General features: G+C 42.2%; 5 pseudogenes; all 5 read right to left on the bottom strand.

Moving 5' to 3' along the window:
- Positions 1 to 5,125: 5,125 nt before the first annotated feature.
- Positions 5,126 to 5,244, bottom strand: LOC141366261 (5S ribosomal RNA; annotated as a pseudogene).
- Positions 5,245 to 6,878: 1,634 nt separating this feature from the next.
- On the bottom strand, positions 6,879 to 6,997 carry LOC141366254 (5S ribosomal RNA; annotated as a pseudogene).
- A 658-nt stretch (positions 6,998 to 7,655) lies between these two features.
- Positions 7,656 to 7,774, bottom strand: LOC141366260 (5S ribosomal RNA; annotated as a pseudogene).
- Positions 7,775 to 8,767: 993 nt separating this feature from the next.
- On the bottom strand, positions 8,768 to 8,886 carry LOC129435410 (5S ribosomal RNA; annotated as a pseudogene).
- Positions 8,887 to 9,439: 553 nt separating this feature from the next.
- On the bottom strand, positions 9,440 to 9,556 carry LOC141366256 (5S ribosomal RNA; annotated as a pseudogene).
- Positions 9,557 to 15,319: the final 5,763 nt, after the last annotated feature.

Raw genomic sequence — 15,319 nt, 5'->3', positions numbered from 1 at the left:
AGGTCCTATTTATTTTATACAAGAATTCTTATTGGTTAGTTATTGAATGTAATTGTCTGATAGCCGTGAGATATTCTACCAGTATCGTCACCGTAACTGCTTCACCATTTCGCATCGTTTATGTGTCATTCCGCCACTGCTGATTTTATAATGAGTGAGGGAGACGTGAAGCATATATCTGTAACTGGAAAAATCTGCCAACAAAGCGGATGGTCACACGCTCTAACATTTAGTTTCACAAACGCTGTTTTTTAAGACTTTCATTGTCTCAAACTACCTGTTGTAAATCAGTGGATGACTTGATCATCCCTATGCCCTATTCCCTTCAAAGATCAGATCTATTGGTGTGTAAACTTTTAAGGAATGTGATGTGTCTCATAGTGTAACCGATTCACTTGGAGAATAGTGCAATAAAAACAATCATTCTCTTTTTATCTGGAGCCTCTGTTTACTTTATTCAGCATTGTCTTCTCTTCTGGTTTCGTTGTGAACTGCGTGCACAAGACTGCAGTAGGGATGTCCCAATCCCACTTTTCATTTCCTAACTGATTCTGATACCAGAATTCCGTATATCAGCCTATATGGATATATGCCCAATACTATTGTAATTCAATGTGTATAGTGCTTTCTGCTACATCTAGTATAATTTTAAATGTTAAAACCAATAATTTAAAATGATTTACAAGTTACAGAGAACATTAGTAAATATTAATCATGACAGTGTTTAGAAGAACATATATTAGGTATATTTGATCAATTAAGTATGCTAAAAAAATTCTGTGCTTTAGTGTGCAGATGGTTGTTTTGGAAATTATGCGTTTGACCAGACTTTTTATGCACATTCGGGGTGCAGAATTGATGCCCTTGAATCCTCTCATGGGAATCCTCACACCGCAATGGAAAGTTTATAACCTACAGTTATCTTGGGTGTGCGTGTGTGAATGACGCGTTTCATCCGTCCGCTTCACCAGCGGATTAACACAGTTTGTGGTTACAGTGTTTCTGTGAACTAAAATATCTCTAAATGTGCGTTTGTTCCTTCACATGAAGCTATTGAGTGTATTAAAAGACTTTGAATATAGTGCATAATAACGTTTATAGTCCTTTTATAATACGTTGTCTTTTTAATAGCTTGTCAGTAACAACCACGGCTAACGCACATATCAATCGGCCTGATACCGATCCAGCATATCGGATCCTAGACTGCAGTGACGCTGCTGACGTGTTATCCTCAGACTTGTTTGAGAAGTTTTTTTTCAAACTTACAACATCCATCTCCCTCAGACTATAAACGAAGCTCAGACGCAAAAAACAGCTGGGGCGCACCAGGTAACATGTCAGCCGCGTCACTGCAGTCACGTGACTTCAATCTTGTGCACACGATTCACAACAGAACCGGAAGACAATGCTGAATAAAGTCGTATTTTTTGTTATGTTTGAACCAAAATGTATTTTCGATGCTTCAACACTTTCTACCTGACTCACTGATGTCACATGGACTACTTTGATGATGTTTTTATTACCTTTCTGGACATGGACAGTACACATACATTTTCAATGAATGGTCAAGCAAGCTCTGACTAAATATAAAAAATCTTAAGCTGTGTTTTCAAAGGTGAACGGAGGTCTTACGACTTTGTAACAACATGAGAGTCATTAATGACATTATTTTCATTTTTGGGTAAACTATGCCTTTAAAGTAGCCTAAAGCTTTTACAACAAATTAAGAAAAAGTTGATTGTAAATATTATGGTCCACAGTAAGGCAAATATATGTTAAGAGTATGGTAAAGTAAAAAAAAATATATATATATATATAAATAAGACGCCACCAGCTTACACACCAGATTATAAATGTGGCCGGTGTGTTATAATGGTTTATGTAGTTTTCTTTCCTTTTTTTAGATAGAGCAGAAGCAGTAAAAGTTTCTCTTTTAATTCCTCACTTGCAGATTAAAAGAGCTTAATCCACTTATTATTTTAGATTCAAAAGTCTTATACTTGCTGTGCCAGTTACTGGTGTCTTTATATAAGAGCTTTGCTTTTTTTATATCTATAGTCAGCTTGAGCTTTGCTCGTGCAATGGGCTTAATTAACATTCATATATTGCTATGCCAGTTAGTCAGAATCATTCTTAAGACGCAGGTCTTAGTCTATCCGTACGGATCACGGATCTGTGATCTTTCACACCCGTAATCTATCATCATGGCTCTGACTGCAGCCTCGTGCCTCTGGCCTAACCACAGCTGTGATTATAGAACTAAATCACAATTCTACTCGACCAATATATGACGGAGATTAACTGATATCTTGGTTGAGATGTAACTTTTAATTTATAATCGGTAATCATGTAAAAACCGTTTAGTATCTGTCATTAGAATCATAAGCAAAGCAATCTCTATGTCTGAACGTATTACAGTTACTTTACTTAGACTTAATATAAAATCCGACATTGACAGAGTTTTCTGGATTTATATTTATGACAACATCGCATTTACAATAATGAATAAAGCATCGAATACATAGTGACCCAGAATATCATAATATGTACTCACCGCTCGGTCCATTTTGGCAAATGAGGTTTTGTAAAGGCCTTTCGTCGTCTCTTAATTGTTGCTCTGCTCTTCGTCAACACGCTCTGGCACCACCTGCTGGTGAGGTCTACTAACAGCAGATGAAGATTATGCTCGGTAGTCTATTGCTTTTCCTGAAGTTCCCGGATGTGAAGTGTTGAAATTTGAAGCACTGAATTTTTGGACGCGAATTTGTGGACGTGAAATTAAATGGACAGAATATTGCCTGCTGAATATTTTACGTTGTATTTTTAAACAGACTGAATATTTTGAAGAAAAATCTGAAACATGAATATGGACTATTGAATTTTTAATACAGAAAATGTGTTTTAAATGTTTTGAAGTGAAATATTCACATCTTAAATATGCAATCATGTTGAATTTCACCCCTTAAAAATGCAAGCCCTAAAAATACAATGCATTAAAATTCAAGTACGGTCAATACAATGCATTTTTATTCAGGTAGTACAATTCAACATGCTTTTTCTATTCAAAAACATAAAAATACAATGCATTAAAATTCAAGTACGGTTAATACAATGCATTTTTTTCAGGTAGTACAATTCAACAGGCTGTTTTAATTCAAAAAGATTTGTCATTAATTTTCTTCCATATTGAAATCGTTACTATTGTGTTGGAGTTTACTATTGGTTTCTGATTGTTCTTTGTTTCTTGTCAGTTTTGCAACTGTGCTAAAGAGGAAACGAGGGTTGTTATGATTTTCTTTAATAAGCGTACTGAAATAGGTAGATCTGGCCGTTTTTATAGCCTGTCTGTAGTGTTTAACACTCTCTTTCCATGCTACACGCCATACCTGTAACTTTGTGCTTCTATAATTTCTTTCCATTTTTCTAGCTGCCTTTTTAAGAGCTGCGGTGTGATGATCATACCATGGAGCTGGCGGTTTTTCTTTGATTTTCTTTTTTCGAATGGGAGCAACGGCATCCAGTGTGTTAGAACAGACATTGTTCAGGTTTTCTATTACAGTATCTAGATCGTCACAGTTATCTGCTACATGTTTCATTTGGGACAGGTCTGGAAGAGTGCTAATAAAGCTATCTTTAGTGGTGGAAATTATAGTTCTGGCTAGTCGGTAGCATGTTGTGGATTGAGTGATCCTATCTAGAAGTACAGTGTATGACACAAGGTAATGGTCAGAAACTGCATCACTCTGGGGTGATATTTCGATGTCATTAATATTGAGTCCAAGTGACAGAATTAAGTCTAATGTGTGCTTACGAGTATGCGTGGGCCCTGACACGTTTTGTTTAATACAGAGAGAATTTAGAACATCCATAAAAGCACGTCCTTATGCATCTTTTGGGTTATCCACATGGATATTAAAATCACCAACTATAAGAGCTTTATCTACAGTGACTACAAGCTCAGACAGGAAATTTGCTATTTCTTTAAGGAAATCTGCATGGTGGCCCGGAGGTCTATAGATTGGAGCTAAGACAAAAGAAAGCTGTTTGTTGTTACGATCAGTTATTTCCATATTTAATAACATTAGTTCAAATGAGTTAAATTTTAGTTCAGATTTCTGGTTAACTTTAAAAATGTTGTTGTATATTGTAGCTACACCACCCCCTCTCCCCTTTAATTGAGGTTCGTGTTTATAATAATAGTCTTGTGGGGTGGATTCGTTTAAACTAGTGTAGTCATCTGCTTTAAGCCAGGTTTCTGTTAAACAGAGTGCATCTAAGTTTTGGTCATTAATTATTTCATTAACAATAGGTTCTTTATTGGTCAGCGATCTAATGTTAAGAAGGCCGAATTTTAAAATTCGAGGTTCATCTTGTAATGTATTGTTTTCTAATTTTATGTTGATCAAATTTGTACGTGATGTGGCAAGCGGTGCTCTGTATTTGCTTGTTCGGGGAACAGATACAGTTGAAATATGTTGATATTCTGGTAAGATCGACTCGAAGTGCTGGGATATATGTGATCTTGACATATCATGCCAGCTAACAGACGGACAGTTAAGCTGATCCGTCTGTTTCCTGACCTGGGCCCTGGATAGTCATACTATATCAGAATTAAGACTATTAATCAGATTTCTGGTGAGTATAGCACTTCCTTCTGATGTCGGATGAAGACCATCTCGGGTTAGGAGGAATGGTCTACCCCAGAAATGCTTCCAATTGTCTATAAACCCTACATTATGCTGAGGGCACCACTTTGACATCCAGCCATTGAGAGACACTAATCTACTATGTGTTTCATCTCCCCGGTAGGCCGGGAGGGGGACCAGAGCATATTACATTGTCTGACATTGTTTTTGCAATTTCACACATCTCCTTAATAGTATCTTTGGTGATTTCTGACTGTCAGAGTCTGGTGTCATTTGTTCCAAGTACTAGCTAGGCCTGACCCTGCTTGGCTTCCGAGATCAGACGAGAGTGGGAGTGTGGCCCTGAGGTGGTGCGGCCGTAAACGAGTTCTGACTCGATTCGAGAGACACTTCAAGACTAATGTGGCAACGCCATGCCATTGGCAAACACTTATAGAAAGGACGCATTCATGGAAAAAATATTAGAAAAAATAATTAAATACTTACAGCACATGGTATTCCCAGGCGGTCTCCCATCCAAGTACTAACCAGACCCGAACCTGCTTTGCTTTTGAGATCAGACAAGAGCAAGTGTGCTCAGGGTGGTGTGGCCGTAAGCAAGTGCTGAATCGATTTGAGAGACACTTCAAGACTAATGTGGCAACGCCATGCCATCGGCGAACGCTTACGGACAGGATGCATTTATGTTAAAAAAATTACATTAAAAATAATAAAAGATTTAAATACTTACAGCACCTGGCAATCCCAGGCAGTCTCCCATCCAAGTACTAAACAGGCCTGACCCTGCTTGGCTATCGAGATCAGACGAGAGCAGGAGTGATCAGGGTGGTGAGGCCGTAGACGAGTTCTGACTAGATTCGAGAGACACTTCAAGACTAATGTGGCAACGCCATGCCATCCGCGAACGCTTAAAGAAAGGACCAATTTATGAAAAAAACTACATGAATAATTAAATACTTACAGCACCTGGCATTCCCTGGAAGTCTCCCATCCATATACTATCTGATCCTGCTTGGCTTCCGAGATCAGACGAGCAACGCCATGCCATCGGTGAACGCTTACTGACAGGATGCATTTTTGGAAAAAAATTACATTAAAAATAATAAAAGAATTAAATACTTACAGCACCTGGCAATCCCAGGCAGTCTCCCATCCAAGTACTAGCCAGGCCTGACCCTGCTTGGCTTCTGAGATCAGATGAGAGCGAGTTCTGACTCGATTCGAGAGACACTTCAAGACTAATGTGGCAACGCCATGCCATCAGTGAAAGCTTACATATTCATGGAAAAAAGTATTTGGATATATAAATAATTAATTATTTGCTTACAGCACCAGGCGCGACCAGTACTAACCAGGCTCGACCCTGCTTTGCTTCTGAGATTAGACGAGAGCAGGCGTGCTAAGGGTGGTGTGGCCCTTAACAAGTTTTTACTCGATGCGAGAGACACTTCAAGAGTAATGTGGCAACGCCATGCCATCCGCGAACGCTTAAAGCCAATTTATGAAAAAAATTACATCAATAATTAAATACAGCACCTGGCATTCCCTGGAAGTCTCCCATTCAAGTACTAACCAGGCCTGACCTGCTTGGCTTCCGAGATCAGACGAGCGGGCATGCTCAGGGTGGTGTGGTCGTAAGTGAGTGTTGATTTGATTCGAGAGACACTTCAAGACTAATGTGGCAATGCCATGTCATTGGCGAACACTTACAGAAAGGACGCATTCATGGAATAAAATATTAGAATAAATAATTAAATGCTTACAGCACCTGGTATTCCCAGGGGGTCTCCTATCCAAGTACTAACCAGACCCGACCCTGCTTTGCTTCCAAGATCAGACGAGAGCAGGCGTGCTCAGGAATGTGTGGTTGCAAGTGAGTGCTGAGTCGATTCGAGAGACACTTCAAGACTAATGTGGCAACGCCATGGCATCAGAGAACGCTTACAGAAATGTTGCATTCATGGAAAAAATCATAAATAAAAAAAAATAATTAATTAAAAGTTTGCAGCACCTTGCAATCCCAGGCAGTCTCCTATCCAAGTACTAACCAGGCCTGACCCTGCTTGGCTTCCGAGATCAGACGAACGGACATGCTCAGGGTGGTGCGGCCGTAAGCGAGTTCTGACTCGATTCGAGAGACACTTCAAGACTAATGTGGCAACGCCATGCCATTGGCAAACACTTACAGAAAGGACGCATTCATGGAAAAAATTATTACAAAAAATAATTAAACACTTACAGCACCTGGTATTCCCAGGCGGTCTCCCATTCAAGTACTAACCAGACCCGAACCTGCTTTGCTTTCGAGATCAGACGAGAGCAAGTGTGCTCAGGGTGGTGTGGCCATAAACAAGTGCTAAATTGATTCGAGAGACACTTCAAGACTAATGTGGCAACGCCATGCCATCGGCGAACGCTTACGGACAGGATGCATTTATGTAAAAAAATTACATTAAAAATAATAAAAGATTTAAATACTTACAGCACCTGGCAATCCCAGCAAGTCTCCCATCCGAGTACTAAACAGGCCTTATATGCTTGGCTATCGAGATCAGACAAGAGCAGGAGTGATCAGGGTGGTGCGGCCGTAAACAAGTTCTGACTAGATTCGAGAGACACTTCAAGACTAATGTGGCAACGCCGTGCCATCCGGGAACGCTTAAAGAAAGGACCAATTTGTGAAAAAAATTACATGAATAATTAAATATTTACAGCACCTGGCATTCCCTGGAAGTCTCCCATCCAAGTATTATCTGATCCTGCTTGGCTTCCGAGATCAGACGAGCGGGCATGCTCAGGGTGGTGTGGTCGTAAGCAAGTGTTGACTTGATTTGAGAGACACTTCAAGACTTCAGACGAGAGCAGGCGTGCTCAGGGTGGTGTGGCCGTAAGCGAGTTCTGACTCTATTCGAGAGACACTTCAAGACTAATGTGGCAACGCCATGCCATTGGCAAACACTTACAGAAAGGACGCATTAATTGAAAAAAATATTAGAAAAAATAATTAAATGCTTACAGCACCAGGTATTCCCAGGCGGTCTCCCATCCAAGTACTAACCAGATCCGAACCTGCTTTGCTTTCAAGATCAGACGAGAGCAAGTGTGCTCAGGGTGGTTTGGCTGTAAACGAGTGTTGAATCGATTCGAGAGACACTTCAAGACTAATTTGGCAACGCCATGCCATCGGCGAAAGCTTACTGACAGGATGCATTTATGTTAAAAAATTACATTAAAAATAATAAAAGATTTAAATACTTACAGCACCTTGCAATCCCAGGCAGTCTCCCATCCAAGTAATAACCAGGCCTGACCCTGCTTGGCTATCGAGATCAGACGAGACCAGGAGTGCTCAGGGTGGTGCGCCCGTAAACGAGTTATGCCTCGATTCGAGAGACACTTCAAGACTAATGTGGCAATGCCATGTCATCGGCGAACGCTTACTGACAGGATGCATTCATGGAAAAAAATACATTAAAAATAATTAAATACTTACAGCACCTGGTATTCCCAGGCAGTCTCCCATCCAAGTACTAGCTAGGCCTGACCCTGCTGGGCTTCCAAGATCAGACGAGAGCGTGAGCGTGGTGCGGCCGTAAGCGAGATCTGACTCGATTCGAGAGACACTTCAAGACTAATGGGGCAACGCCATGCCATCCACGAACGCTTAAAGAAAGGACCAATTTATGAAAAAATTACATGAATAATTAAATATTTACAGCACCTGGCAATCCCAGGCAGTATCCCATCCAAGTACTAACCAGGCCTGAGCCTGCTTGGCTTCCGAGATCAGACGAGTGGGCATGCTCAGGGTGGTGTGGTCGTAAGCGAGTGTTGACTTGATTCGAGAGACAGTTCAAGACCAATGTGGCAATGCCATGCCATCAGCGAACGCTTACAGAAAGGACGCATTCATGGAAAAAATATTTGAATATGTAAATAATTAATTATTTGCTTACAGCACCAGGTGGTCTCCCATCCAAGTAATAACCAGGCCCTAGCCTGCTTTGCTTTAGAGATCAGACAAGAGCAGGCGTGCTCAGGGTGGTGTGGCCGTTAACATGCATTGACCAGATTCGGGAGACACTTCAAGACTAATGTGGCAATTATAAAAAATAATTAAATGCTTAGAGCACCTGGCATTCCCAGGCAGTCTCCCATCCAAGTACTAACCAGGTCTGACCCTGCTTGGCTTCCGAGATCAGACGAGAGCAAGTGTGCTTAGGGTGGTGTGGCCATAAGCGAGTGCTGACTCGGTTCGAGAGACACTTCAAGACTAATGTGGCAAGCCATGCCATTGGCAAACACTTACAGAAAGGACGCATTCATGGAAAAAAGTATTTGAATATATATGTAATTAATTAAATGCTTAAAGCACCAGGCGGTCTCCCATCCAAGTACTAACCAGATCAGACAAGAGCAGGCGTGCTAAGGGTGGTGTGGCCATTAACAAGTGTTGACTCGATGCGAGAGACACTTCAAGAGTAATGTGGCAACGCCATGCCATCTGCGAACGCTTAAAGAAAGGACCAATTTATGAAAAAAATTACATGAATAATTAAATACTAACAGCACCTGGCATTCCCTGGAAGTCTCCCATCCAAGTACTAACCAGGCCTGACCCTGCTTGGCTTCCGAGATCAGACGAGCAGGCATGCTCAGGGTGGTGTGGTCGTAAGCGAGTGTTGACTTGATTCGAGAGACACTTCAAGACTAATGTGGCAACGCCATGTCATTGGCGAACACTTACAGAAAGGACGCATTCATGTAAAAAAATATTAGAATAAATAATTAAATGCTTACAGCACCTGGTATTCCCAGGCGGTCTCCCATCCAAGTACTAACCAGACCCGACCCTACTTGGCTTCCGAGATCAGACGAGTGGGCATGCTCAGGGTGGTGTCGTCGTAAGCGAGTGTTGACTTGATCTGAGAGACACTTCAAGACTAATGTGGCAACGCCATGCCATCAGCGAACACTTACAGAAAGGACGCATTCATGGAAGAAAAATATTAGAATAAATAATTAAATACTTACAGCACCTGGCATTCCCTGGAAGTCTCCTATCCAAGTACTAACCATGCCTGACCCTGCTTGGCTTCCGAGATCAGACGAGCGGGCATGCCCAGGGTGGTGTTGCCGTAAGCGAGTGCTGACTCGATTCGAGAGACACTTCAAGACTAATGTGGCAACGCCATGCCAGCGGCGAACGCTTATTGACAGGACGTATTTATGGAAAAAAATTACATTAAAAATGATTAATTACAACACCTGGTATTCCCAGGCAGTCTCCCATCCAAGTACTAACCAGGTCCGACCTTGCTTTGCTTCCGAGATCAGACGAGAGCAGGCGTGCTTAGAGCGGAGTGGCCTTTAACAAGTGTTGATACGATTCGGGAGACACTTCAAGACTAATGTGGCAACGCCATGCTATTGGCAAAAACTTACAGAAAGGAAAAAATATTAAAAAAAATAATGAAATGTCCTACATCACTTGTAGCTGTTACGTACATTGGCCGACGCCGATGGAAACTGTCAGCTGCGCGCCGGCCCCCCAAAATTTTTCTCAGACCCCGGGGTGGGGTCCACCTCGCCCGTGGGCCGACCCGGTCGCGTGGGGTGCGACCCGTCCCCCGGACCCCCAGGGGGGCGGAGCTATCAGGGGTCAAAAGTATGGGATTTCTCTTGCAGTTCAGGCCTCTGCCATCGGGCGGCGCCCAGCTCGGGCGTCCACGGGACCACTAAACTGACAGTTGCAGTTTAGGAAGTGCGATTCATCGGGCGACGCCCCCGGAACCCCCAGTATGTCCACGGACGAGTTATCCGTCCACCGGCCCATTATCTAAGTGGGGGGGCTGCCACGGACCCACTATCTGTCCGTTTGCCCATCATTTGCGTGGATTGACCCCCTGACCCCAACTGACCGCACCCCCGACCCCCCCCCATGACACGAACCCACTATTTGTCCATTTGCCCATTATTTGCGCGGATTGACCCCTTGACCGCCACTGACCGCACCCCCGCCCCCCCATGACACGGACCCACTATTTGTCCATTTGCCCATTAGTTGTGCGGATTGACCCCTTGACCGCAACTGACCTCACCCCCGACCCCCCCATGACATGAACCCACTATTTGTAGATTTTCCCATTATTTGCGCGGATTGACCCGATCTTCACCAAATTCACACCATGCGTAGAGCGTGCCTAGATCAAGACGTTAAGGCGTTCCCCAGTCGTATATTCCCGATCGATCATTTTGACCTCGCCCGATCTTCACCAAATTCGCACCACGCAAAGAGGGTGCCGAGACTAAGACAGTGGCGCAGGTCCCATCCTCCTAGCTCATTCCTGTGCTGAGATAGAGGCCTGACACTTGCATGTAAATAGTCTGCCAATTGACGAATAATGGGTTCGTGTCAGTTTTTCCCTTTAGAGGCTCGGGGATTTTGACCACACTACCGCGACACGGACAAAGCGGGGATAGCGTTAAGGTCACTTGCGCGTACGTACGACATGTACTTGACCTCACGTTGTCGTACGTGCGCGCAAGTGACTTTGACCTTATCCGTGCTTCGTCCGTGTCGCAGTAATGCGGTCGAAATCGCTGAGGCTCTAAAGGAAAAAACTGACAAAAATCCATTATGTGTCCATTGGCAATCTATTTGCAGGCAAGTGTCAGGCCTCTATCTCTGCGCAGGAACGAGCTAGGAACCTGGGACACACGCGTGGTGCGAGTTTGGCGACAATCCGGCGAGGTCGAAAATTTGGTCCAAAAATAACGACAGGGGTACGTACCCCTTATGTTTTTTTTTTTTTACCAAATTTTTGACCTCGCCCGATCTTCACCAAATTCACACCACACGTAGAGCGTGCCGAGACTAAGACAATGGTGCAGGTCCCACCCGCCTAGCTCGTTCCTGTGCCGAGATAGATGCCTGACACTTGCATGTAAATAGTCTGCCAATGGACGAATAGTAGGTTTTTGTCAGTTTTTTCCTTGAGAGCCTCAGCGATATAGACCGCATTACCGTGACACGGACGAAGCACGGATAGCGTCAAGGTCACTTGCGTGCACGTACAACATGTACACCCCACTATTGATTTTTGAATGGAATCGTTGACACGTGTCAGGGCCGTAGCTCCGCCCCGTAACGAGTCACCGCCCCGAGACGCACGTTTCCGCGCACGGCCCGACCCCCACATCACGTGTAAGCGATTTGAGCTAAATCCTACAACGTTGAAAATTTCGTCCAAAAAAATGACGTAAGGGGTACTGTCGTGTTTTTTGGACCAAATTTTCGACCTCGCCGGATCTTCACCAAATTCGCACCAAGCGTCGACTGTGCCAAGACTAAGACGGGTGCGCAGGTCTCGCCTTCCTAGCGCGTTCCTGTGCCGAGATAGAGGCCTGACACGTGTCAGCGATTCAATTCAAAAATAAATAGTGCGTTCGTGTACATGTCGTAGGTGCGCGAAAGTTACTCTGCCGTTCTCCGTGCGTCGTCCGTGTCGCGATAATGCGGTCAAAATCAGCAAGGCTCTAAAGGGAAAAAAATGTCACGAACCCATTATTCGTCCAATGGCAGACTATTGCATGCACGAATACATGGAAACTGTCAGTGATGTAAATATGCCCCGTAACTTCGTAGAGACATGTTGGTGGTGTCACTTTCAAAAATATAACTATTTTTTCCTCATATTCAATCGCCAACCGCTCCGCCCATGAGAGAGACACGCCCTCGTACTGTTCCAGGGCTTTCCAACGAACCCAAGATCAAGTGTCTCCGACCTTGTTTGGCTGAGGAAAGGAACACTAAACTTTAGCCTATTTCACATGTTTAAAAAAAAAAAAAAAACTAAGTCCAAGCTTTTTTTTTACACATATTCAAATGACAGTAGCTCCGCCCCTTATCAGGCTACACCCTCGACCATAGGCTCCTTGGAAAGGGCAAGTATGGGCCTTTCCAAAGAGTCCTCACTCACACATACTATGGAGTTTTATTAGACCGGATGGATTATGACTTGCGCACAATTTTTAAATAAAGGTATGTTGTCCCGTTTAGATTTTTCATGTTCATTCTATACGCACTGTCAGCTATGATGAAGTTAAATGATTCATTGCGCCGCCCACCACGTCATGCAACATAAATCAGAAATGTCTTGTCTGTAAGTGTTATTTTTTTACAAAATAGAGTAACGCGAGTAACGAACTCATTTAAATTTCAGTAATTGTAATTGCGTTACTTGATTTAAAAAAATACTTCGTTACATACTCGTTACTGATAAAAGTAGTGGAATTACAGTAACGCGTTACTTTGTTCTTTATTTTCTTCATAGAAAATGAGCCAAGGCCAATGAATCTGAGGTTGAAACAACAATTAATTGCATAATTTTTCTTTCAGTAAACATTAAAAATGGGTCCCCAGATCCGAACACCACACAAGGGTTAAGGTGCTAGATTTCAAACACAGGGGTAATCCGATATTCATAGAGACAAATGAACAGTCTTGAAATAGGCAATGGTCATAAAAACAAGGCATAATACAGAATAATAATGTCGGTAACGAGGTAAGACTGGCAATACTTTGCACAGGTGAGAGGGAACCTGCTTAATGGGAACCAAACAGGAAGTGATCAGGCGGCGCACTCCTGGCACTTTACGAGGACGTCCTCGAAGTTGTGGCTCTGGGCAGTCGGGTCTGCTTCTATGGAACTCTTTAATGAGGTCGTCTGTGGCTACCCTCTGGTCAGTACCCCTCCCAATCCACCATTGCCACCTGGAGTCCACAAACTCTTTAAATTAGCAACATTTAAAAAAAAGCTGTGTTTGCCCTCTAATCACATGGTCCACAACCAAAGGGCCAAAACATCGGATCATGTGAAGGTAGTGATCAGGAAATGCTTCTTGGTATTTTTGCCTGTGATTTTGCACTGAAGATATCCAATGGACTCATTTGCAAGTTCCACTATCTTTTTTAAATTCAAAATAATCTGCCACACTGATTCCCCTTCAGGTATAAATTCTCTAATCGTGAAAGACATGAACTAACCTCAAGAGGGTCCAGTTTTCAGCAGCATTGCCACCAATTGTGTTTTTGTTTGGCACAATATGGAGGAGGTTTATTTTATTCCCTTATAGGGACAATTGAGGAGTACCTTATTTAAAGTATCCAAAGAAAAGTTTTTTGGCATTAACATACACTGTGTAAGTTCCACTGGAACAATACACTCAAACAGATTGTGGAGTATATCAGGAGGATATCCAGTTGTGACATCAAAATCAGAAAGAATCTCTTTCAGCAGAGTCCAACACAAGGTTTTTCACGCTCCTCTGCACTTTTCACATGTTCATTATGGCTTTCTTAGACAAAAATCTCCTGACAGATCCTGCTTAGACCGAAAGTCACTGAAACTGCCGGTGCAAAATCGACACACATAATCTCCAGAAAACATTTCTACAAAGCCTGCGAGCCCAATTTGTCTGTGTTACGTGCCTGTGTCACATAGGAATAATATTTTGTTAGATCCATTAGGTAAGGAGCATATGCCACCCGCTGCATGTTATTGAGACAGGGTGTCAAGGACGCTGAATAACTTGTTTTGTGTTTAATTTCAATACCTGTAAAAAGTGATATATTCTAATTTTCTATATAACCTAAAACTACCCTTCGAGATCAAACTCATCCGCTGTTCCATGATTTCAAAATGCTTCCTTCTGGGTTACGTTATAGTATGCCTAAAATTAAGAGTAACGGGTATGGAGTTTCTTTTATTCCTACTGCAGTAAGATTTTTAAAAGTGTGAGATTGTTGTATGTATTGTTTATGGATTGTTTTTAGTATGATGGTGTGTGATGCTTACAAATTTTCATGTTGCATAAAAATTGGGCTTATAATAAACTTGAACCTTGAACCCTACTCACAGCTTTCATTTGGCACCTGTAAATAAAAGCTCTTTATAGCAGTTAATTTTGGTTGTGTCCTTGTCCGTGTTACCATGCTACTCCTTCTGAAAAAATATTAATCCATTTACATAAAAATTACTGCCCTGATATTTGGGTATGTAACATTTTGGGGGCTCGTCCAGGATAATGATATTTATCGGAAATAGATTGTGTTTGGTGGCACAAAAAAGACAGTTAGGAGACTTAGTGCTTAGTGGTATTGTGGATTATGTGGTTTGATTATGTGGAGTGTTGCGTGGTATACGCAGGGATGGGCAGTATTTCAAATACATGTATTTAAAATACATATTTGAAATACAAAATAGTATTTTGTATTTTAAAGCCTTTGAAAAAAATGAAATGTAATTTGTATTTAAATACATTTAAGATGAGTATTTTTGTATTTTTAAAATACTCAAAATACTTTGAGCCAGTCAACCAGTCAGTGTGCTGTTTTCATGCATCAACTAGTTCAGACCAGACACCAGAGTTTAGGTAAGCAAATATATCTGTGCAGCTTTTAGTGGGCAATAATTGAAATGTTGGAGTGGGAAAAAAGCAAGGGCGATTGAATTATTGTGTGATGTGATTTGTGTTATTATAACTGTCGCGAAAGGAAATTCACACTTGCACGTTGCACGACTGAGACAGAGTGTGGAACGCTGACAAATAGGCCTACACTTTTGACTTAAAGGAAAACCACAATTTTTTTATATTTTACCATGTTCTTA

This window comes from Misgurnus anguillicaudatus, chromosome 9 (assembly GCF_027580225.2).
Source record: "Misgurnus anguillicaudatus chromosome 9, ASM2758022v2, whole genome shotgun sequence".
In the NCBI taxonomy this organism is placed as follows: domain Eukaryota; kingdom Metazoa; phylum Chordata; class Actinopteri; order Cypriniformes; family Cobitidae; genus Misgurnus; species Misgurnus anguillicaudatus.
Note: the sequence above shows the minus strand (reverse complement) of the source record. Positions and strands in the feature narration are given on the sequence as shown.